Genomic DNA, 25,109 nt, shown 5'->3' with positions numbered 1-25,109 from the left:
AAGCAGCTCCTATCAAGTGTGAAGGTAAGGTATCCCCCAAGGAAGAACTTGCTGTTTGACCCTAAGCCCTTGGGGAAGCGCAGTCCCTTTGTTATTTGGCTCGTAACCGCAAAGACAGTATGAACCAGTCGTGCACTGGTCTCGCCACCTTATCTTCTAGGAGCAAGCGCATTGTCTCCTAACCTTCTCCCACTTACCTTAACAAATACCATTCGGGGTAGGGTCTCCCATACAATATTTCAAAAGGGCTTACTTTTTCTCTTATTCTTTAAGTAATGCAAATTCTCACTAAAATAATTAGCAATACATCTATTCATTTTACGAGTTCTCTAACACAATTTAGCTGATTGCCTTTTTATCGATTGATTCATTCTACCTTTTCACTAGATTGAAGTCTCTAAGGGGTATGCAAATCCCATCTTACCCCCAGAAGAGTAAAAATAGTCTGTATTATTTCTGCTGTAAAATGTGGAACAGCCAAACCTTAGTATGATTTTATTCAATAATTTCTTTGCCACTTCTCTAGCTTTGTTGGTCCGGCACGGGAAAGTTTCAGGCCATCCAGAAAAGGTATCTACTAATCACACTTTGTTAATTCAGAGAAATCAATTTACCAATATTGTCCCAGAAAGTTCCCTTTTCACCTCTCCAGGTGGAGGCTTTAACCATATTGTACAACTTTGCATTTTAGGTCCAATTGCATATCTTTTAACATTTGTCCAAATTGGCAAGCCTTTTTAGGTTTCAGAACAGCTTCTAATAGCTGCAACATTCCTTGCTCATGTTTGATAGGTGATGCTCGTAACATCAAAAGTCCTCTTTCTTTCCATATTGTCCCATGTACCTTTACAATTCCAGAAGCATATTTAGAGTCTGCATGTATTAACTCACTTGTGACAATTCTTAGGCTCTAGTCAAAACAATAAGCTCAACTTTCTGTGCCGAGGTATTTGATGGCAATGGTTGTGTTTCAGTTATGTTCTCTAGAGTTACCACAGCGTTCCCAGATGATCGTTCCCCACTCAGATCAAAACTACTCCCATCTGCATACAGAGTCCACTCTGGATCTTCCAGTGGAGTATCCTTTGAGTCTGGTCTGCTAGAAAAGACTTGTTTAATAGTTAGTGTACGATCGCACTCCAAATTAGGTACAGGCAACAGACTAACAGGATTCGGAGATGTTGTTGTTTTTAAACTTGCATCATCCTGTTCCAGTAATGCTGCTTGGTACTGTACCACTCTGCTAGGTGACAGACAATGGTGTCCTTATTGTTCCAACACTGAGGCCACAGCATGTGGCACAAATACATTCATCTGCTGTCCTAAAGTTAGTTTCCTTGCCTCTTGAATCAGCAACACAGGCACAGGCACAATACAGTCACAGATACCTGCCAAGCTTCTAAGTTTTTTTTCACCAGTATGTTACCAGACAAAGCAGGATGGTTCTTAAGTCCTTTTGGCAAACGGTCCAGCAAGTTGCATCTTTCTTCCAACAGTAGGTCTTTCCGATTCAAAGGTGAAAAGCTTCTGGCTCTCTGAATCCGATGGTATACAAAAAAAGGCATCTTTCAAGTCTAAAACAGTAAAATAAATGTTATTTCCTGCTATATTAGTCAAAAGTGTATGGGTTTTGGCATTACTGGGTGCACATTTATCACAGTCTGATTAATGACTCTCAAGTCTTGTACCAACTGGTATTCCATAGAACGTAGCTTCTTTACTGGCAAAATGGGAGTATTCTGATTGGCAGTCTCGCAAAAGTCCATAGTGCATAAACTTGTTCGTCAAAGTCTCTAATCCCGTTTTGGCTTCCATGTTTATTGGTTATTGTTTTTTCCTTACCAGCTCGAGGTTCTATTTCAGTTCTACCTCTATCAGTGTAGTGTTAGTTTTACCAGGTATTTCAGCTGCCCGTACTAGTGGAAATACAGCATCCAAAATTTCCTTGGAGATTTCTCGCTTCACCTGTTCTGATTGCAGCAAGTAGATCTCCGCCTTCCAAGCATTTTCTTGTGGGATATGCAGCTGAACAGAATTCTCAGAAAATGTTAATTGAGCTTACAATTTACTTCACAAATCTCGACCTAAGAGAGGTATAGGACTTTCTGGCATATACAAGAATTCATGTGTTAAAACTTTGATCCAAATTTGGCATTCCGTCGGTTTCCAAAATGGCTTTTCTTTCTCTTTCTTTCTTTCTTTCTTTTTCTTTCTTTCTTTTTCTCTCTCTTTCTCTCTTTCTCTCTTTCTCTTTCTCTCTCTTTCTTTTCTTTTCTTTTCTTTTCTTTTCTTTTCTTTTCTTTTCTTTTCTTTTCTTTTCTTTTCTTTTCTTTTCTCTTTTCTTTTCTTTTCTTTTCTTTTCTTTTCTTTTCTTCTTTTCTTTTCTTTTCTTTTCTTTTCTTTTCTTTTCTTTTCTTCTTTCCTTTCCTTTCCTTTCCTTTCCTTTCCTTTCCTTTCCTTTCCTTTCCTTTCCTTTCCTTTCCTTTCCTTTCCTTTCCTTTCCTTTCCTTTCCTTTCCTTTCCTTTCCTTTCCTTTCCTTTCCTTTCCTTTCCTTTCCTTTCCTTTCCTTTCCTTTCCTTTCCTTTCCTTTCCTTTCCCTTCCCTTCCCTTCCCTTCCCTTCCCTTCCCTTCCCTTCCCTTCCCTTCCCTTCCCTTCCCTTCCCTTCCCTTCCCTTCCCTTCTCTTCTCTCTTCTCTTTTCTCTTCTCTTTTCTCTCTTCTCTTTCCCATGACCCCAGCAACTATCATGGTGAATTTACTAAGAGGTCCCTTACAACTAGTTACCACAGAATAATTCTATATTAAAAAAAGATGCTATTATTTACTTTCTCATCTTCATTGGTACCATGGATCTGCTGGAGATGCCTTTAAATTCACCCCTAGTCCCCTTCATTCAGTATTACAGTTCTCTAGCAGCAATATCACTGCAGCGACAAAAGCGGGAGAAAAGAGGGAGAAAGTGCCCTCCCCCCTTTGCCACTTTAGCAGTAGGCAGTCAGCTTTTTCGTGGGTTTTTTTTGGTGGTTTTTTTGTTTTGTTTTGGTTTTGTTTTTTTCTGTTTTGGTTTGGTTTTTTTGTTGTTGTTTTTTGTTGGTGGTGGTGGGTTTTGTGTTTTGTTTTTTGTGTTCTTCTTTTTTTCTTCTCGCTGCAGTTTAGATACAGGCGAGGCCATACAGGTGGTATAATCACTGGTACCGAGTGGGAGCTGCTGGGCCCTGGCAGGGTCCTCAGTTACAATGAGCTGGCTGAGTTTATCTTGCAGCTTGACACAGGCCTGTAATTTATGTTGAAGCTGTACAGCACAGGCCTGGGTTTTTGAACTCTTTTTGCTTCTTTGTTCCATTTCATTCCTGCTACTATACACTTTATATGCAATTCCAATTAGTTGAGCAATAGGCATTCCTTCAGCCCCATTTCCCTTTTGCAATTTCTTACGATGACAATAAACAACACATTAAACATCAAGGTATTATTTTCATTTTCTGGATCCAAATCAGTCCATATTCTAGCGCCTTTGAAATACAACCTCTCCCAAGTTCACACCCATGACAGCATTTTGTTTTCTTTCTAATTTCTCCAACTAGCGCATAAATTCCATGAGAATCAGAGTTTAACAACTCGCATTCTTTTCTTGTCTCAAAATTATTACATAGCAGTAAGAACAAAATAACATACAGTACTGTACTTCATCCCATTTTTCCAAACTTCTGCAGAACAACATTAATTGCAGTATAGTTCTATAACTTAGAATCCCATATCCGGGCCATTTTCCTCATTATCCAATTTATACAAAAGCCACAATTAAGTACGATATCGTTTCAAATTTTCTTTTATCAGAGGAGGATTCTACTTATTTCTGAAATATTTTTTTGCAACAAAATGTGGCCCTCAATCAGAAGACATTCCAGTTGGGATACCAAATCTAGGTATGAATTCTTAGTATTCAAAATCAAATATGAGGCTCCAGTATCTACCAGACATTCAACCTCTGATCTTTCCCCCAGTTTAATTCAGACCAAGGGTTTCTGCTGAGGAAGATTTCCCTGGTCTCCATCATTCATTAATCTCAGCAACCAAGAAGTCCACACAAGGGACAGAGCCTCGACGAGAATCCCATTTTATATAGCCCGATCAGATCTGACTGTAGGCATTCCAGAAGCTTCTCTGCACCCCCACTCTGGCTGTGGGGTGTCCTGAAATTTCTAAGCACCCCCACTCTGGCTGTGGGCACCCAGGGGCTCCTTGGCGCCTCTACACCCCCACCCCTTCTCTCCCTTAACGACCCTGATCAACGGGTTCGGGGTTAAAACAAAAGAAGCTGTTAACCCCATTGCAGGAGGGGGTGGGGGGAGATGTGTCTGTCACAGTCCCCCACCTCTTACTGTCAGGCAGACGGCCTTTCCCTGTGGCCCCTTAGCGTGTTGTTGCTATGTAAATTGCAATTCACCTTATCACCTTATTCTGAGTGGCCCATCTCCTGCTACAATGTTTGAGGCATGATTCCTTTTAGCCTTTGAAAATCCTGAGGCTGGAGGAACCGGTTTTTGGCACAAGGTTTGAGAAAATTCTTTCCAGTCTCTGACATCATAATCATATCCCAATGGATGCGGTCAATAAGATAATAACCATGTCCCCACCAATTAACAAAAAAAGAAAGTCAAGCTGTCATAGGCTTTTGGGGTTTCTGGTAGAGTGCATATTCCAGGTTACAGTCATCTTGTGAGCCCTCTCTATTGAGTGACCAGAAAGAAGAACTATTTTGAACGGGGTCCTGAGCAGCAACAAACCTTGGAATGTATCAAACAAGAGATGACGTGTGCAGTACAACTTTGGCCAGTCCATACAGGACCAGATGTGTGAAGTATGCTCTACACCACACCTGGGGAGCATGGCCTGACCTGGAGCCTCTGGCAGAAAATACACATAGAGACCTGAGGTCCACCTCTAGGGCTTTGGAACTGGGGTTATCAAGGATCTGAGTCCCGCTACAGTCCAATTGAAAAAGAGATATTAGCACCATATGAGGGGGTTCAAGCTGCTTCAGAAGTTGTTGGTGCAGGAGCACAGCTCCTCTTGGCATGACAATTGCCTGTGCTACACTGGATCCCCTCTACCCATCGTGGAACAGACAATTTGTGGAGTAAGTGGGTAGCACTGATTATGCAGTGGGCCCAAATGGGGAACTCAAATCACCCCGGAATCCTGGATGAGATCATGGACTGGCCAGAAGGCAGAGATTTTGGAGTATCACGTGAGGAGGTGAGCCATGCCGAGGAGAACCCACTGTATAATAAATTACCAGAAAATGAGAAAAAAATATGCCCTGGGTTCTGTTGTTTTTTGGGAAGCCACTGAAAAAGTGGAAAGCTGCTGTATGCAGTCCCACATGACAAGTCACAGAAACTGTTGAAGGAAAAGGCAAATCGAGCCAATTTTCAGAAGTGAAAGATATCCAGCTGGCCCTAGAGATTGCTGAATGAGAAAAGTGGCCAGTGCTCTATCTCTATATCAAGTCATGGCTGGTGGCAAATGCCCTGTGGAGGTGGCTGCAACAATGGAAATAGATCAACTGACAGCACAGAGGTAAACCCATCTGGGCTGCTTGAGGCTCACGAGATGGGCTTGTGACCAAGGGGTGGCCTTGCCCACCAATGCCATTGCACAAATTATCCTTGAATTCCAATCCGTTAAAGCCTCTCCTACATGGAGGATGGTGGCTGAGAGATCAGTGTGGGGAGGTCTGGCAGATCAATTATAACACTGCCATGAATGTGCCTAGGCAAGCGCCATGTGGCTTACAATGGTGGAGGTGACTACCGGATGGTTGGAAATATACCCTGTGACCCACACCACGACCCGAAACACCATCCTGGGTCTTGAAAAGCTAGTCATGTGGCAACATGAAACCCCAGAAAAAATTGTGTCAGACAAGGAGCCTCATTTCTGAAAGAACCTCATACACTCTTGGGCCACGGAACACAGCACTGATTGGGTGTATCACATCCTCTATCATGCACTCTAGAGTGAGCGAATGGCTTTGTAGTGCTTAGCTGCCATCTGGGGTCAACCTGGTTCTCTCCTTCATGAGAACCAGAATGCTGGATCTCATTTTGGTCTCTTTGAGCATATTCAACTCAATAACTTTGCAGAAAACTGTCACCTCTTTTTTATCCGGTTTGTTTGTTTGTTTGTTTGGGGGGGGTTTTGTTTGTTTTTGTTTGGTTTTGTTTGTTTGTTTTTTTCTGCAATAATTTTCTGGTGGGCTAATCAGTTTATCTTGCTCACTGAAGGGGTCTGATGAGCAGGGGAAAGGTAAGGGAAAATCACAGGGGAAAAGTAGTAGGAAGAAGGGAAGGGAGCAGGACTTCCCATTCCTCTCCCCTTTTGGGGAAAGCTACCCCCGTCTTATGAAAATAACAACATCTTTTGTGGGGCAAATGCCTGGCTTTTACATCAGAGCAGAATTAGTCAGGAGAAGAGACAACCACGCTCAGTGTATCTCTACAAGTGATCCCAGCCAGCCGCCAGCTTATATACTGTCTGTTTGTGCTGGTTTGACTGAAAATGGGTTAATTTATTTTGTGCAGTTAGAAACCTTTCTACTTAAAAGCTAGCATGCTCATTATTTGGACTTAATTTGAGAACGAGCAGATAACACCCCAGCACAGAGTTAATGTTTTTAATTGCTCTGGTCTGAGAGCCAAGGACATTCTGAGTGCCTTGCTTACAGGTATGAGGCATAGAGGAAGGGAAGCAGAAATGGGGCAGAGCTTGACTGACATCCAGATTGATCAGTCCGAGTATTCCATCCCATTGGCTTCATGCTTCAGATTTAAGAGTGGGGTTTTCCAGTTTCTCACCCTTTTTTGCGCTGCTCTTCCGCTATCTCTCTCTCTCTCTGGGGGTAACCAGGAAGTTTGGTCAGGACGTTTAGCCCGGCCTTTTGCCATCCTGCAGAGACCTCTGGGCTTTTCTGCTTTTTTTCCCCCCTCTTTTCCCTCTCTGGGATCAGCTGTTTGGACCAGGTGTGGCTTGCTGGGACTGGCTGCTCAGCTGTGGACAGAGCTCTTGAGGAATTGCCTTGAGTATCTTTTATTTCTATTATATATATATATATTTACTAGCAGTGTATTAGTATTTTGTTATTTTATTAAACTGTGTTTATCTCAATCCAAGTTTTTCCCTTCCCTTTTGATTCTCTCCCCTATTGGGGGGGGTGGGGGAGGGGGTGAGTGAGCGGCTATCGTGGTTGTATTGCTAGCTCAGGTTAAACCATGACACCGTTGGACAGGAGGAGTATGGGGTTTTGCAAGTTGCCCTTTTGATCCCATGTGAAAAGATAACAATCATCTAGTGTAATGGTAGGAGAGCCCAGCCCCCTTTTTAGACAGAGGTATCGCGGGGGAGTAATTTAAGGTTCTGCTTGCTGCAGAACAATGTTTAGAATTCTTAAAGAGAAGTATGACTTAAAAGAGTTCGGTGGGAGGTTACTCTATTATTTACTGCATGGGGGAGATAGGCCAAGCCAAATGCTGCTTACCTTCTTTCCAGGCACATGTATCCATTCACAAAGCAAACTTTCAGGCGTCTTCCCTCCCTGATAACCATTCACTCCGGGGGCTGCGTCTTGGAGCTCCGGAGACAAACTCTCAGGTGAGGCCTGTATCTGTTGTGGTGCAAACTTTCAGGATTCTTCTCTCCCTGATAACTGTTCACTCTGGACTCTGTATTTAGAGCTCCGAAAGCAAATTTTCAGGGGAGGTCTGTAGCTGTTCGCAAAAGCAAACTTTCAGGCATTCCCTCCCTGACAGCCGTTTGCTCTGCAGCCTATATTTAAAGCTCCAGTGGCAAACTTTCAGGTAAGACCTGTAACCATATGCAGAGCAGACTTTCAGGAGACAAAATTCTCAGGAAAAAAAAAAAAATTAAATGGAGTAGAATAGCAGGAGGGCTGGCTTGAGCTGGGTACCTGTGCAGAGGTTCCCACCTGAACACAGAAAACCACAAACCTTTATAACTCTACAGCCCATTCATACCATGATTCAGTCCAATAGCAATATCCCACTTTGGGACCCTCTTGCCTCTCATTGGATCTTTTTCGCTGATTCCACGTGAGCCTTTGTTTTGTTCAGCTGTAGACATTGTTTTTGGTCCATAGCCTTGCAGATACTGTTTTGTCGGGATAAATCCTTTTTCTCAGCAAAGTGCAAAATAAGACCCATTTTGCAGATGCCTTGCATTAGTCTTGGATCGTTGTTTTCCCAGTCAGTTTCATTTTTCCCAGCAAAGTGCAAACTAGACCTTATCTTACAAGTGTTCAATGTAGTTTGTAGTTGCTTTTGGTAAATATGAGCAGAGCTTTACAGCTTAAAATTTTACCAAATCCAGCTTACCAAGTAACATGAAGCAAAGAGTATATTAAAAATCATACAACCTTATATCTCTAAATAATTTATTATATTTAGTGTGCATCTACTTAAGCTAAATGATTAATATTAAACTTAAATTGGGCTTATCCACTGACTATTGAGTAGTAAAACCATTGTCATACAGCTCACTTATTTAGCAGGGAGAGCTCAAAGTGGGCTCATCCAGGCTGTTGTATTTATAAAATGAAGTGGTTGACTCGTAGTCAAATTGCATACAGTAGGAAAAGTATACACGAGACTCCCTGTGCCCACAAGTTACTGGCGTTCAGTGTGCTGTTCTACTTCCCTGTGGGTGTCCTGGAAGGAGTTCTTGGCCTGGTCACAGCTCAGGCCCCCAAGTCCTCTGGAGCCCGGACCAAACTGCTGCCAGCCTAGCTGGGAGGGGGGGGTCGAGTGCATCCGCCACAAGAGGAAAAATTAAAAGGCTTGTAAGAGTTTGCATATCTATCTTTTGACTGTGCTCTTTTGCTTTATCAACAGGGAAGCTTCACACCACCATGGTGGTAACATACACTTAATTCAACAATAAAATCAACTACTGAAAAGCTTGCACCTCTACTTATGGAGCATGTTCTGATACCTTAGGTCAGGGCATGGAGAGACAATTACAGGCAATTGCATTACTGTCTGTCAACTGAGCCACTGCAACCTGTAGAAAAAGGCTGGAGGGATAGTTATGTGGGATGAGAACCCAGAAATAACGGAAATGCTTTTTACTCCCTCACAGATTAAAAGTGCACCTTTTCTGCTTTATAAGCCACCCTTGAGCATCTTTGGTTCCTGTTGGATGGAGTAAAGATCTGCAGGGAGGTTCGGTTACATATAGCCCTGATGTGAAACAGCATTTCCAAACCTGCTTGTGGCATTGTATATTTGCAGCCAGTGATCTGGGGCTGATCAAGAGGACAAAGACAAGAAGGAATTTTCAGCAGGAGCCAGAAGCAGAACCCTATCAGGAAACTGTGGGAAGAGGAGGAGATTACCACACTAAATAGATTCATCTGAAGCAATACAGCTAGGCCCTACCCACACAGGTTCTGTACCAATGCCAAGTCCCAAGACTTGCAACTATGGGAGAAACAATTTGGTTAGAAGGCATGGATTTCTGCTCTGTGGATCTTGAGGAAAGAAGCAAGGAGTCTACACCATGGGGTGGCTTCTTTTTCTCTACAAGACAAGTTCAATAGTAATTCTCCCCATCAAAGTGGGGTGGGTGGGCAAAAGAAGGAGAAAGAGTGACACTACCATAAAGGCAAGCAGAGACCCAGCACAGGAAAATTGATGATGGGGAACTAGGCAGATCCTGCAATAGCTGCTGTGGGGAAGCTATGGGATTAGCTATGGGATTATGGCTGAGCTCTCATCCAGCATCACTGAAGAGCACCCTTTCTTTTCTGTTAGTGATAAACTGCCCACAGAGCTGTGCATCTAAAGAATGGAAAGTAATAGAAACAAATAAGCAAGAAGGAAAACCAAACCAAAACAGAACGGAAAAATATCCTCAGTTCTAGTTTGATCCAAAAGCCATTGGAATTCAGCTAAGGTTGACTCTCTCATTGATGTAAACAGGTAGCAGATCACCTCAGCAGATTTGTTAAAATTCTCATCTTTACAGTCCTAGAATAATTTAGTGGGGTATTTTAATCTGTAATGTTGAATAAACTCAGTCCAGTTACTGGAGAAATTATCATACTTCATTTTAAAGGTCAAAAATTATAATGGCAAGTTTGTTAGTGTCTTCCCTGAACTTAAGAGAACCATTATCCCACAAAGTTGTTTGGCTGAAAAAAATAACAGTCATTATTTCAAGTCCTCAAGGATCACATTCTGCCATCAGATTCACATAAACAGTTTCCATTGTCTCCAGTGGAAATAGGTTGTGTGCAGTTGATTTTAGCTCAATGTATTTTCCAGCACTTTAATGGTTCAGATTTTTCATTTCCTGTAGTAAAAATAAAATTATAATTATACACTCTGTTTTCTGTAGATTGCAGGAACAACCACAAGCCACAGATGCAATGCAAATAGTAAATTTATTTTTGTTACCTCACAAACCGGGGGAATCTCTGAAAAAGCACCTAAGCTTCCCAGGCAGAGGTCACAAAGCCAAGACGCAGACGCTGCAGAATTCAGCCCTTACTAGAAGATCAATGAGCCTGCTGGTTTTGCCTGTATATAGGGATTCACGCAGGCGCAGTTTACCACACTGCTTTGATCTTTGCCTGCAGGAATTTCAAGAATGTATAAGGTGCCTTTAAGACGTTTTTCACAGGCCTATGTTATCTAAACACAGAGGTTCTACTTGTGAAGTGCACAAGGCTAACCAACAATTAGCGTGATTTATGTGTTTCTCTACACCCCAGCTGCTGTCACTTGAGCCAATCTTCCTCCTTGCCAATCTTCCGTTATTCCCCCCACAGGCACAAATTCAATGCTTGAAACAAAAAGGAAAAGAAAACACCATTCAAGTTAAATCCTCCTTTCAAGCTGTGTCAGAGGAAGACTCATAGGAAGCAGACACTATCAAGTTCCCAGTATTGGGGTGGTTTGCCATGGACTGGGCAGCTTGCTGGCTCAATTTATTACAGATCAGCACCAGCTGATTGCTCTATGCTTCTGACAGGGTACTACATCTCTGGTAGACACTGAAGTTGGTCTTCCTGCCTTTCTCACACATTGTCTTTACCATCTTGGCAAGCTTGTTTTTCCCCGGAGCTTGACAATTGTACCAGTGAAGTGCAGCCAAGTTGACAACTAGTTTGATGAAGATATAAAAAGGAGCATCTTCATATCACATCACTGGGGGCTGCTGCTGCGTGTATTCCTTGAAGTCTTGCACTGGTCAGGTCTGTGAGGAGTGCTGGGTGGTGTATGCCCTGGAATCAGTCCCTTCTCTCTTTCTTTTAGCATTCATATCACTGTTGTCTGGCCCCATCCACTCCAAATATTCCAACCCAGTCTCCGTCACCTGGAGCCGAATGTCTCCCCATTTGAGGGTGGATCCATGCAAACCCATGCAGTATTCCAAACGCCTTGGTGTTATTTAGCCAGACAAGGTTCAGCAACCCCTCAAGATTGTATTGGCTCAACAAACCTCCTTTGTGCAGAATAAGCTCATCAGGAAAGGTAAGCTTCATGGATTTGTGTGGCTTGTTTCCTTTCACTTTACACCTTAGCTCTATCTGCTTTTGCTTCAGAGCTTCTTGGGACCTTTTGAACTCTTTATCCCTGGTAATACTGTATCCATACCTGTGCTCTTTGAGATACCACTCCAGCCCACGCTGATAGTTGGCCAAGTTGTTTGGCTCATATTCAGAACCATCTTTCTGTCTAGCATCCACAAACAAGGAAGTAAGGTAAGCATCGAGCTCTTTGCAGGGAATGATATAGATTTCTCAGGTCTCAGAGGGGTACTTGGAAATGAGGAACTCTCAGAAGTTCCAGAGAGCTGTCTGTGTGCTGTGAATGGTCTTCTCATTCTGTTCTCTGCTGAGCTCCACTGCTTTCTCATCCTGGTCTGAAAGAAGAAGGAGGAAAAAAAAACCAAAGCAAACAAAATCAGAACAAAAGAAACAGTGAGTTTGTGCAATACATCTTCCCAAAAATAATTAAAAAAAATAATAATTTTCACAAAGAGAACTGAAAAACACTATTACATACCTGTCTTATGATTTAAAAGTCAACTTCAGTTTCACAAATTATGTTAGTAGAGTGTCACAGAGGCAACCCAAAGTCAGTTTTAGACGGACAATAAGTTCCAAAACAGACTTTATTCTAGTTGGAAAAGTGTAGCCAATAAACTGACTAGGAAAGGGGTTTATACAATTATTTGGCACTCCGACAACATAAAATACAGGTTCGGATATCAGTTGAGGAGATTATTGGGGTACGACAACATAAGAATAATGAGGATCCACAATGTGCACGCATACACTCACAAGAAAAACCAGAGGCCTCTCACTCCAGGGTACCCACAAGAAAATAATCACTTGCCTGGGTTAGGTGAGGGCTAACACTTGCCTGGGTTAGGGAAGGACTCATTCAAGGATATATCCAGTAGAGAAAAATAACCATTCACCCAAATGAGGAGGTGAGGCACTCTAAATCCTGGGAAGTCTCCTTAGATGGCATCCCAGTCTAAAGGGAGGACTCCAGTTCACAGACCTGCTGCTCCGAGAAGACCACTCGATGGGGGTTTTTGGCAGGGACCCCGTTTTATAGCCTGGTCAGATCTGGCTGTGGGCATTACAACATAGTCCAGAAGCTTCACAGCTACTCTGGGAACCTCCTTTGTTAATGACCCTGTCAATTGACTGAGGATCCCACCCCTCCTGCCCCACCAGCTGGTGGAGGTGAAGTCACCCTGTCCCGGGGTAGGGGAGGATGTGACTGTCAGCACCTTGGTACCACCCTAGGTGTGTAGGTGGGGACAGGCACAGTGGGGCACAAAAGGTCCTGAAGAGCCATCAATAGCCCCATTGAAAGCTCAGGATCTCAGGGGAATGTGCAACTGTCACATAGAGTATGACAAAAACAATCAAAATGAGCTCGTGTCACTAGGGCACACTTAGGGCATGGAAATTTGTGGGAAACTCTGAGATTAGAGTCAATCCGCTTTTTAGAACAAATGCAAGACAAATTTTTTTTTCTGTGGGTTTCACTGCTATGTACAGGGCCAAATTCAAGTAATAAACCCATTCTGTATTGCTGTATCACTTCATTTGTGAAATCAGAGGTTGTACAGGTTCCTTTAAAAAAACCCACCATAAATAGCTGAAGTATCATATTTATTATAGTAAAAAGTATTTTTAATTGGGTGCATTTTAATTTTGCAGAAAAATAAAAATCCGGAAACAACATTGTATTACTCTATAAGACTATTTTCATAGGTCCTTATGATCAGTGACATATAAAAACATAACTGTCAGTCAATGATCGAATGTTACCACTAAGATGATTCTTGTGTTCCATTAATTTTCTGGCTGATCATAACATGAGAAAAGGTCTTCACAGTTAATTGACAAGAAGACAAAGCTTTGGAGGAACCTAAAAGCAGCCTTCTAATATCCATGTGGAAGTTATCAAGAAGATGGAGTCAGGCTCATTCCCCTTTTGAGAGTAGTGGAGTAGGAGCTTGCCAGGGCCAGGGATGGAAGCAAGAGAGTGTAAAAATGGGAGTGCAGAACACTGCTTCCCAGTAGCCACTTAACTTCTCAGCCCATCCCCACTGGGTTGTGAGTTTGTATGGTGCAGAACCTTTCTCTGGAGCCTTTGTGTGTTCCTCCTGTTCTACAGAAAGGAGGTGTGTTCACTCTCCACTGAAGGAGTCTGGAGTTACTCAGTTTACTATAGGCACATCTAACAGATCAATGTAACATCAGAACATTTCACCAACAGAAAAAATATTCAGCCTCATAACTTCACAAGCAGACCTGCTGGTAGGGAAGACAGCAGGGAAGGGAAGGTGGCTCTATCTCCTTCCCTAGCCCATTTGTACTACTCATGTACTACATGTACTTTAGGTAATAGGAGAGGGGAATAATCACACACCTGGGCAACTTCCCTCCCCACCCATGTACATAGCTGAAGAAATACAGGCAGACCAGAAAGCAGGTTTGAGTTCAGATACCCCGGGACCAATTCCTGTGTCTTCAGCACAGAGCTGTCTAGTCCTTGGAGAATGTTCAGTGGAACCCACTGGGGAGGTTCTCATCCCCCTTGAGAAGTGAAAAGAACTGGAGGTCTGCAGCCCAGACCTTTAGAGACTTCCGATGATATGAAAAAATGCTGCCAGAGCAATACTGAGGTTTGCACCAACTATACACAAGGGGAAACGAAAGGTAGCCAGTCTATTTCAAAAGGTAACCTTAATATTGATGCCAATATCAAAGAACCCCTAACAACCTTCAATGTAGTCTTACGTTTTGGACAATGCATAGGATAAATCCTATAAGTATGGCTAAGTACAGGCTGGAAATGAAAAGCCAGTGATGTTTGAAATTCAGAAACAAACTTTTACTCCAGTATGTCATTCAGTGCACCTACCACCATTTATTATAGCACTAGAATGAAATCAGCACTTTGACAATCCACATTTTAAATACCGTTTCTGGATAAACAGTGCATATAGTGGCTTGGTTTTAAACATGCCAGTTGCAACTTTATAGAGGATGGCCTGGGTTGTGGTTTAACCCCAGTAGGCAGCTAAGCATCACACAACTCCTTGCTCACTCCCCCCACAGTGGAATGGGGAAGACAATCAGAAGGGTAAAAGTGCAAAAACTCATGGGTTGAGATAAAGACAGTTTAATAGGTAAAGCCAAAACTGCACGTGCAATTAAAGCAAAATAAGGAATTAATTCACTACTTCCCATCGGCAGGTAGATGTTTAGCCATTCCCAGGAAAGCAGGGCTTCATCACATGTAACGGTTACTTGGGAAGACAAACACCGTAACTCCAAACATCTCCCCGTCCTCCTTCTTCCTCACAGCTTTTATTGCTGAGCATGACATCATATGGTATGGAGTATCCCCTTGGTCAGCTGGGGTCAGTTGTCCTGGCTGCATCCCCTCCTGACTTCTTGCCCACCCCCAGCCTACTTGCTGGCAGGGCAGTGTGAGAAATGGAGAAGACCTTGACACTGTGTAAGCACTATTCAGCAATAACTAAAACATGGGTGTGTTATCAACACTGTTTTGGTCACAAACCCAAAACATAGCCCCATAACAAGCTACTGTGAAGAAAATTAACTCCGTCCCTTATTCCATACCATTTATGTCATGCTCAGGTCCCACACTGTCCAATACATCCTCATTAACTACCACCCTCCTTCCCATCCTTTGATATATATAGAAATATCATTCCCGTAGTCTATGGGCCACCCCTGTAAAATGTCCATAAAATGTCCCTTGAGTTCATTTAGTCCTAGGTTCATTAGACTTTGGGCTCCATCTGTTATGGTAGTCACTCAGGACAGGAGAAGTGGTGTGTTGCATGGACCCCTGGGGTTATTTGGCACCAAAGCCAGCTCATGTCAGGTCACTGCTGCACTTGCACTGCTCCTTGTGAGGCTTGTCCTCCATTGGTCCGGGTGGTTCCCACTATAGTACTTTCTATAACATGCAACTCAAATAATGGGTTCCAACAGTTTAAAAGTATATCCATTACAATCTCCACCCCTGGTCCCTTTGGATCAGGCCACATTGCAACAAACTCCTCCCCTTGACCCTGCTCTGGCATGGGCTTATCCACAGACTACAGTCCATTAGGGGGTTTACCTTCTCTGGCGTGAACTTATTCACAGACCATGGTCTCTTCAGGGATATACACACTGCAGCCTGGACTTAGCCACAGTTGCTTCGAGGTGTACCTGCTCTGGCATGGCCCTTATCCATGGGCCACAATCCCTTCAGGGGTGTACCTGCTGTGTCATGGACTTATTCACAGACACAGACACAGACACTTCAAGGTGTTCTGGCATGGTCTTATCCACAGCAACTGATGCTTCAAGGTGTACCTGCTGCATTGTGGACATATCCACGGCCAAAGACACTTTGGGGTGCACCTGCTCCCACGTGGACTTATCCACAGGTCACAGTCCCTTTGACTCGAGTTCACACTGGAGTTCCAGCCTGTCTAGTACAGCAGCACAGGAACAGCAGCAATGACCTGGCCTGATGCAGCAGTGTGGCTTGCCTGTCTGGAATGGCTGCCATTGCTGTACGAAGTTTTCTGTATATTTGCTAATAGCCAGTATAAAGGGAAGACCAATCCCAGGAAATCATAGAACAGAATCATAGAGTAGTTTGGGTTGGAAGGGACCTTTAAAGGTCATCTAGTCCAAACTTCCTGCAATGAGCAGGGACATCTAGATCAGGTTGCTCAGAGACCTGTCCAGCAGTGGTCTTCATCAATGCAAAATTCGGAAGATAGTTATCTGGCATGAAAACTTTAGAAACTCTTAAGACCAAATTAAGTGCAACTTACTTTGCCATAGAATCGCGTAATTATATATGTTGGAAGGAATCTCTAGAGATGTCTAGTCAACACCCCCCTCAAAGCAGGGTCAACAAGATCAGGTTGCTTAGGGCCTTGTCCAGTCAAAGTTTTGATATCTCCAAGGGTGGAGATCCCAGAGACTCTTGGTGACCCTGTTTCAGTATTTGACTAACCTCACAAGGAAAAATTTTCTGCTTGTATTTAATTGGAATTTCCCATGTTGCAACTTGTGTTCATTGCCTCTCTTCCTATGCCAGTGCATCTCCAAGAAGTCTGAATCTGTCTTCTCTACACCTTCCTATTGGTTATTCAAAGAAAGCATTTAAATCTCCCCTTCATCTTCTCTCCTTAAGGTTGAACAAACCCAGCTCCCTCAGCTTCTTCTCATATGTCATGTGCTCCAGCCTCGAATCATATTGGCAGCATATTGGAGGATGAGTGCAGCAACAGCATTTTCATCTGTCTGTCAGTGCTTAACAAAGCAAAGGGGTCCCTGGGGGGCCTGCCAGCATACTGTCTCAGTGGTGAAAATGTAATCTTCTACAATAAGGTCACCTGCCTAGTGGATGAAGTTTTTCTGGATTTTAGTAAGGCTTTTGATACTGTCCCTCACAGCATTCTTCTGGACAAGTTTTCCAACTGTGAGATGAGCTGGTACACAGTGCACTGGGTGAAGAACTGGCTGAACAGCAGGACTTAAAGGGTTGTAGCGAATGGAGCTACATATGGTTGGCAACCAGTAACTAGTGGTGTTCCTCAGGGCTCAGTTCTAGGGCCAGTTCTGTTCAATATTTTTATCAATGATCTGGATGCAGGAGTCAAACGCACCATTGCTAAGTTTGCTGACAATACTAAACTGGGAGGTGCTGTTGACTCTCTTGAGGGACAAGAAGCCTTGCAGAGGGATCTGGATAGATTGGAGCATTGGGTAATCATCACTGGTGTGGAAAGTTAGGAAACATTTCTTTATCGAGAAAGTGGTTGAACACTGGGACAGGCTTCCTAGAGGGGTGGTCGATCCCCCATGCCTGTCAGTGTTTAAGACACATTTAGACAATGCCCTTAATAATATGCTTTAACTTTTAGCCATCCCTGAAGTGGTCAGGCAGTTGGACTAGATGGTCATTTTAAGTCCCTTCCAACTGGAACTGTTCTATTCTATAACAGCCAAAGATGGGAGAAAGGCTGGGACAGGGGTTATTGCGAGTATGGGACTCTGGAGAAGATAGTGCCCACTTAAATACTCAAGAATTAATGCGTCTGGGTACTGTACTGGCTTTATGTGGCAAGGTTTCAGTAGCACGGGTGAGGGCTGCAGGGGTGGACTCTCTGAGAAGAGAACAGGGGCTATCCTGTCAGAGAGAGCCAGTTCCAGCCAGCTCCAAGACAGACCCACCGCTGGCCAAAGCTGAGCCAATCAGCGATGCTGGTAGCACCTCTGTGAAAACATATTTAAGAAAGGGTAGAAAACCCTGCACAGCTCCCCAGCTGAGGGAGAGAAGAGTGAGAAAAATGTGAGAGAAACAATGATGCAGACAACAAAGTCAGTGAAGAAGGAGGGGGAGGAGGTACTCCAGGTACGGGAGCAGAGATCCCCCTGTGGCCCATGGAAAAGACCATGGTGAAGCAGATCGTCCCTCTGCAGCTCGTGGAGGACCCAATGCTGGAGCAGGTGGATGTGCCCTGAAGGAAGCTGTGATCCCATGGAGATCCTGTGCTGGAGCAGGTTTTCTGGCAGGACCTGTGGCCCCATGGAGTGGAGCCCACACAGGAGCAGACTCTTAGCAGGATCTGTGGTCCTGTGGGGGACCCATGCTGGAGCAGTCCATTCCTGAAGGACTGCACCCCATGGAAAGGACCCATGCTGGAGCAGTTTGTGAAGAACTGCAGCCCGTGGTAAAGACCCACGTTGGAGAAGTACATGAAGGACTGTCTCCTGTGGGTGTCAAAGACAGCTTCTCAACAAAGATAGATGGTACAGAAATATTTGCAAATGACCTCAGAGAATTAGACATGTATATGCTCATCGGGTAGAGAAGCTTAATATCATTACCATCTATGCAAAAAGTAATAGCACTAATAGGTAGAGAAATTATAATTTCCGTTAGTAAGCGAACTGATATGCTGGAACCATCTCTTTGGAAAATTGCAACTAATTTATGGAAGGTGCCAGAGTCATTTTACATACTGAATTTACGCCATTTGTGTGCAGCTGCCAACAAACAAATGAAAAAGAAAATAACCAAACACAATTTGTCCCTTTTTTAAAACAAGAAAGAATATTCTGACATAATGCCTTGGTGATGTTCATTAAGAAACTCTTCAAATGTTTCAAGAGAAATGTTCAAAGCTAATGTCTTGTGCTGTGCAAATTACATATGTTATTAGGGAAACTGTAATTAGAGCAATTATATCTGTAACAGGTACACAGGTCTGGGATAATGAAAGACAAATTTTAAAATTGGGCCCTACGTGTCACCCTGCCAGGGAAGAATATTGATATAAAAAGACCTAAACTGTATGCCTCGAACCAAAGTCGACTTCTGAGTGAACTGCTCAATCAGGATCATATCATCATGAAATATGACCATGGAAATCATCCCTGGAAACTGTCAAACTAGAAATAGATTAGTCAAAACAGGAACTCCTCAGACGCGCCCGGGATCCTGGCCAGATCTGGGATGCATCTGAGTGAGGAAGTCTATCTACCAGATGTTTCTGTGCATTTTGATACATAGATTTGTTTGTTAACCTGTATAAAAGCAGGACCCTCTCACAGAGACGATGGAGACCTCACCTACAAGTGGACATGCTGCATAGGATTTCCCAATTGCTGGGAGTGGTTCTCTGATCCTTTGCTGTGACAGGGGCTCCCTAGTTGAAGCACAGATCTGGATGATGGTAAAGTATTAGGGCAATTGGTGATGTATCTTTCTTAATTGCTATACTTAATTCTATGTAGTAATGATTAGGTGCATTGCCTTGCTTTCTTTCTTTTTGCTGCTTTAAACTGAAGTAAAAGTAAGCTTATCTTTTGAACCTGTTGTCTGTGTCCTTTGTGCTGACCTCGTCCACTGGCAAAACAAATTTGGCATCACGGACAGGATCAGAACAAAACGTCTCTTTTTAAACCCAAACATAAGGAAAGGGCTCCGTTTGAAATTCCCGGATGCAAATCTCTTCCCTATAGTTTGTTGGCTCTTGAGTGGCCTAAGGTCAGAGGACCATGCGAACAATGTCAGTTGAAAGTGGCCAAACCGGTGGATATAGTAAAATGTATCCAAAAATTGTCTTTTGAAAAAGGAAAAGAAATTGTGGATTTGGGAAGATGAGGATGGATTTTCTTATCAGCATATTGGATGCAGCACCAACAGAAAGAACAATTGTTGTTAGAATGCTTCCAGATGGAGAGACAGACGTGTGACTTGCAGAATCCAATTGTAATGTTACAGTGTCAGAATAAGTTGCTTGCCGATAAGTTGGATTCTTATCAGACTATAGCTGAAAGAGCTGCAGTGCAGGTTGTGCAATACAAATATAAGAAAAGAAGGGGACGAGTAAATCACAAGAAGGTGCATGCAGTGGTTGCAGAAGCAGGGATGCAGTGGGATCCAGAGAAACGGGATGGAAATATTTGGGATTCTATGGATTCTGATGAGGCTGGTTCCCCAGATGAACGTGTGGATGTGAAACCAGTGTGGAGATGGAAAGCAGAATTAGATAATAATAGACAGCATGTGAGGAAGGACGTGGTAGAAGATTATACTCATCATGAGGTAAATGATATAACTGAGAAATTTTAACAAAGACCAGGGGGACCCCTACTCTCTTCGATGGTATGTTTGCATGACCAGGGGGTGTCAGGGGTAACCCTAGATTCAGGGGACTCTAAGAAGTTTTTAATCCTGAGTCCGGACTCCTTCATGCAGGAACCATTCCGAAATAATGTTCAGGATATGAATTTGTTAGCCTTGGCTGTCCAAGTGTGCTATAAAAAATACCCCAAAGAGAATGATTGGCCAGGTGGAGAAAGTCCATGGTACACTTTGCGAGATTGTATACAATGAATAAAGGAGGAGGGGATGAAATTGGCAATCTGACACGCTGATGCAAAATACTTTGTCCATCACTCATAGAAATCGATTGATTAAAACTGTTCCGCAGGCGTACAAAAATGTAATCACAACTCTGTTGATTGATGAGACAGAAAATCTCCTCGATGAGGTAGTTGAAAAAATACAGCCGCTAGGCAACCTTGAAGAGTGGGCCCCCTAAGGAAGTGCAGGAAATTGAGATACTTGAGACATCGCTAAAGGCAGTTAGAACAGAATTTCTCCCAGTGAGATGTTTACAGCTTTATTAAAGGATGGCATGTCTCGTGAAAAAATTGATGGTTTTCCAACTAATGAACTGTGGTGAATATATAAACAGAGAGGGCTGAATAAACATAGTAAGAAAGTGCAAAGCTTTAAACCTAAGGATCCAGGGGTAACTCAGCCTACGGCACCTCCTCTCAAACCTCAACGGGATTCCACATCTGTCCTCCATGAGCAGATCAGTTGTTCTGGAGAAGAAGAAGGATTGGGAGCCATATTCTGACTTATACCCACAGAAGAAGATTAGGGAAACAGTCCAGCGTAGTAAACAAGATTGAAATGACGGCCAGGCTCCAGTGCAATGGGCACGGAAGGACACCATGAGGAGCTCCAAATATTTTGGAAAAAACTGTCCCCACAAATAGTAAAAGCCTTAATTGACACAGGAGCGGAGGCCTCCCTGATATATGGAAATCCCAAGAAATTTAAAGGTCAATCTGTAATTATTACAGGTTTGAGAGGGAAACAAATTGAAGCCACACAAACACAAATAGAAATGAAATTAGGAAACCTCCCAAAACGACTGTACTCAGTCGTGATTGTCCCTGTTCCTGAATATATAATAGGAATAGACATTTTAAAGGGGCTAACTTTGAATGTCCTGGATGGTCAGTACAGGTTTGGTGAAAAATTATATCAGCGTTAGATCAGTTTTAGTAGGAAAAGTAAAAATGCCTCCCGTGCAGATTCCTGCTGCTCCTAAACTAGTGACTATGAAACAATATAGAATTCCAGGAGGGCATGAGGAGGTATCACAGACAATTAAAGATTTATTAGATGAGGAAGTATTGAAACCAACTACCACAGTTTGGAACAATCCAGTACGGCCCGTCAAGAAAAGTGATGGGTCATGGAGAATGACAGTAGATTTTAAGGTATTGAATAAACACACCCCTCTTACAGCAGCCGTAACAAATATTATCAGTTTAATACAAAGAGTTCAGAAGCATCCAGGAACTTGGTATGCTATAACATATTTAGCTAACACTTTATTCAGTGTCCCCATTGCAGAGGAACATTGGGACCAATTTGCCTTCACATGGCAGGAACGACAGTATAATTTTACCAGATTACCTCAGGGATGGTTGCACAGTTCAACCATTTGCCATCACAGTGGCTGAGCATCTGGATGAGGTAAAGCTGCCTCCTCATATGCAAATATCTTGATCCAAGGAAATAATGAGGAGACAGTGCAACAAATACTTGAACTGGTGGTAGACCATATGAAACAGATTTGGAAATTATTCCTAGCAAGATTCAAGAACCGACCCAAATGGTAAAAGGTTTAGGAATTCAATGGCATTGTGGTCATTGGGAAATATTACCTAAAGCTAGACAGAAAATTTTGGATTTTGCAGTACTGCAAAATAAGAATGAGGCACAAAGATTTACTGGGCTGTTTGACTTCCGACGACAGCATATTCCCCATTTAGGACAGATTTTGACCCCTTTATGAAGTAATAATTAATTCGATGAATACAGACGCTGGCATAAGCTCTTTGATCGCATGGGCGGGCTGGGCGAGACTAGGGAGTCTAATTCAATATGAATTTAACATCCGTACTCTTTAATGAACTCTTAACAACACTGAATATCAATGTCCCCGAGACCACGTTTTTCCAAGTCTTATATACTCTATACCAAAAGGCCATGCAGTAAGCGCAGGCTACAATTGGTTACACTTACAGTCACTCATGCCCCCCCACTATGGTGATTAGCTGCAGGGCACTGTTCACAGACTGTTCATGCGCAGCGGCGACGCCCCTCCTGCAGCCTGGGTCGAGGGCAGACCAGCTTCTGTTTACTTTCCTTCTGTCTTTGGTGTCTCAGGGAAATCCTTCCGTGTAGCACAGTCACATCAAGCTCTGGCTTGTTCACAGCACACAGCCAGAAACTCTCCACAATTCCTCCTTTTTTTCTTTTTGGACAAGCCAGGCTTGATTAGCTATGTGTTCTAATCCTTCTTTGAGATGTGATAAAAAAACAACTTATACATAACATATAAATAACAACAACAATCAACATAAACAGTGCACTTTGCAATAAACCTGAGATATTCCATTGCCATTTAAATATCACAATGGATTGATTAAACAAATTCCAAGAACTTTGGTTTAAAGGTACTCAACTTATAACAAACGATGTGCTGAGTGTCGATAAACTTACTCAAGAGGTAGTGGTGTTTAAAGATCTACTTATATAACTATAGTACACATACATGTCACAGCTAAATCAGTGCAAAGGTTACACCTCACTCTGTGACCTCCAAAGGTTCTGTTGCAGGGAGTTGATTTGGTTGAGTTTGTTTCAACTCTGGCTTTACTGCTCGGCTTGGAACCCACAATGGACCTTGATCTGTGGAGAGACACATATACCCTCTACCATTAAAAATAACAGGTACTGGTCCCTTCCACAATCCAGTGGTGGGATCACGATATCTCACCATGAATTCCGGTAAAGTGTTTTTCCTTCCTAGTCTGATCTGATAATGATGAATGATCACAGGAGACTCCTCATGGTTTCCAGTTAAACATAAATAATTCAAGGTAAACAACACCTTTGCTAAACGCTGTTGACAATCTAACTCTTCCTGCTTCTGTTTGCTCAAATACCCTTTAATCATTTGATGTGCTCTCTCGATGATTCCTTGGCCCGTTGGGGAATGAGGTATACCTGTAACGTGTTTCACTCCCCATTTCATTAGAAAAGTTCTAACTTTCTGGCTAACATAGGCAGGGCCATTGTCTGTCTTAATCTTTTCTGGGACACCCATTACAGCAAAACAAGCTGTGAGATGTTTACATACATGTTGTGCTTTTTCCCCTGGTAAAGCAGTAGCCCATACCATTTTTGAAAAGGTATCAATTGTGACATGCACATATTTAAGTCTTCCAAACTCTGGCACATGTGTCACAACCATTTGCCATACTTCTAAGGCTTTTAAACCTCGAGGATTGACACCGATTCCTATACCTAACATCTGGCTTCCACACTGAGGACATGCCTGTACAATACTTCTTGCTTCATTTAAAGTTAAATCGAATTGTCTTTGGAGACCTCTGGCATTTTGATGAAAGCTCTCATGACTTTGTCTCGCTTGTTGGAATTTATCTGTTGGAGGCATGTACTGTACTGAACTTACTAAACTATCTGCAATTTGATTTCCTTCACCTAGACCAAGATTCCATTGATGACTGCGGATGTGAATCACACAGCAGGGTTCTTTTCTTTGATTTAAAATGGCTCTCAGTTGTACAAACAATTTTCCTAATCGAGGATTATTCGATTGTCTTAGCAGAGCATTTTCCATTCTGGGTATTACACCTGCTACATACAAAGAATCTGTGACAACATTTAAAGCAGATTTCAGTCAATTATTTAAGGCCCATATTACTGCCGTGAGCTCTAAAGTCTGCAATGAATCCTCTTTTGAACCTTCAATTAGATGCTGTTTCCATTGACTATTCTTTTGCCAGACACATGCTGCCTGGTGTCTTCGTTTTCCTGCATCTGTATATACTGTAAGGCCTTCAACAGGTTTTGCTTTTACTTTGCTTCTCTCTAACCACTGATTTCTTCTAAGGAATTGCCATAGTTTACCTTTTGGTTGTCATGAATGTACCTTGCCTATAAATCCTAATAATGCATTCTGAATAGGCATCGAATGTCTCAGCCACCATTCTAAATCGGTTCCATTTATTGGAATACCGATGTCATCTGGTTCCTGACCGCTAATTTCTAATATTCGAGATCTTCCTTTTCGAATCAATTCTCCAATTGCTTCTGGTCTTGTTTGAATACTGAATTTTGGTTGGACACTAAGAAAAATCCATTCTAATAATCGTAAATCATTTTCTGTTTTCAATCTGACAGTGGCACAAAAGGAAGAATCTGTAGTAAGATCTATGGGGAATTCCGCGTCTTTGTTTTGCCACTGGCAGATGATTGCACACGGATGTTCTAGATTGCTAATAAGGAGGGAAATTGGTCGATCAGAAAGTCTTCGGCTAGACCAATTTGTCTGTACCTTTTGTATAACATCAGAAAGACATTTGAGATGCACGGACTCTAAGCTTATTTTCTTAGCTGGATCACCTCCTTTTAGAAGTGAAGTAAGAGGTGCTATATCATTGTTAGTAATGCATACGCAATTTCTAATCCATTGTATGTCCCCTAACAATTTTTGGACATCATTTAATGTCTGTAAATCAGTATGTAATTCAATTTTTTGTGGACGAATCAGTGCATCACAAATGGACCAACCAAGGTATTTCCAAGGTGAAGACTTTTGAACTTTCTCTGGAG

At 42.7% G+C, this 25,109-nt stretch overlaps 1 pseudogene; it reads right to left on the bottom strand.

Annotated features, from left to right (window-relative positions):
• Positions 1–10,911: 10,911 nt before the first annotated feature.
• The window catches only part of LOC136114497 (uncharacterized), a 73,530-nt pseudogene continuing 59,332 nt past the window's right edge, over positions 10,912–25,109 (bottom strand).

Source organism: Patagioenas fasciata, chromosome W (genome assembly GCF_037038585.1).
Source record: "Patagioenas fasciata isolate bPatFas1 chromosome W, bPatFas1.hap1, whole genome shotgun sequence".
Classification (NCBI taxonomy): domain Eukaryota; kingdom Metazoa; phylum Chordata; class Aves; order Columbiformes; family Columbidae; genus Patagioenas; species Patagioenas fasciata.
The sequence above is the reverse complement of the archived record's forward strand: the minus strand, read 5'-3'. Positions and strand labels throughout refer to the sequence as shown.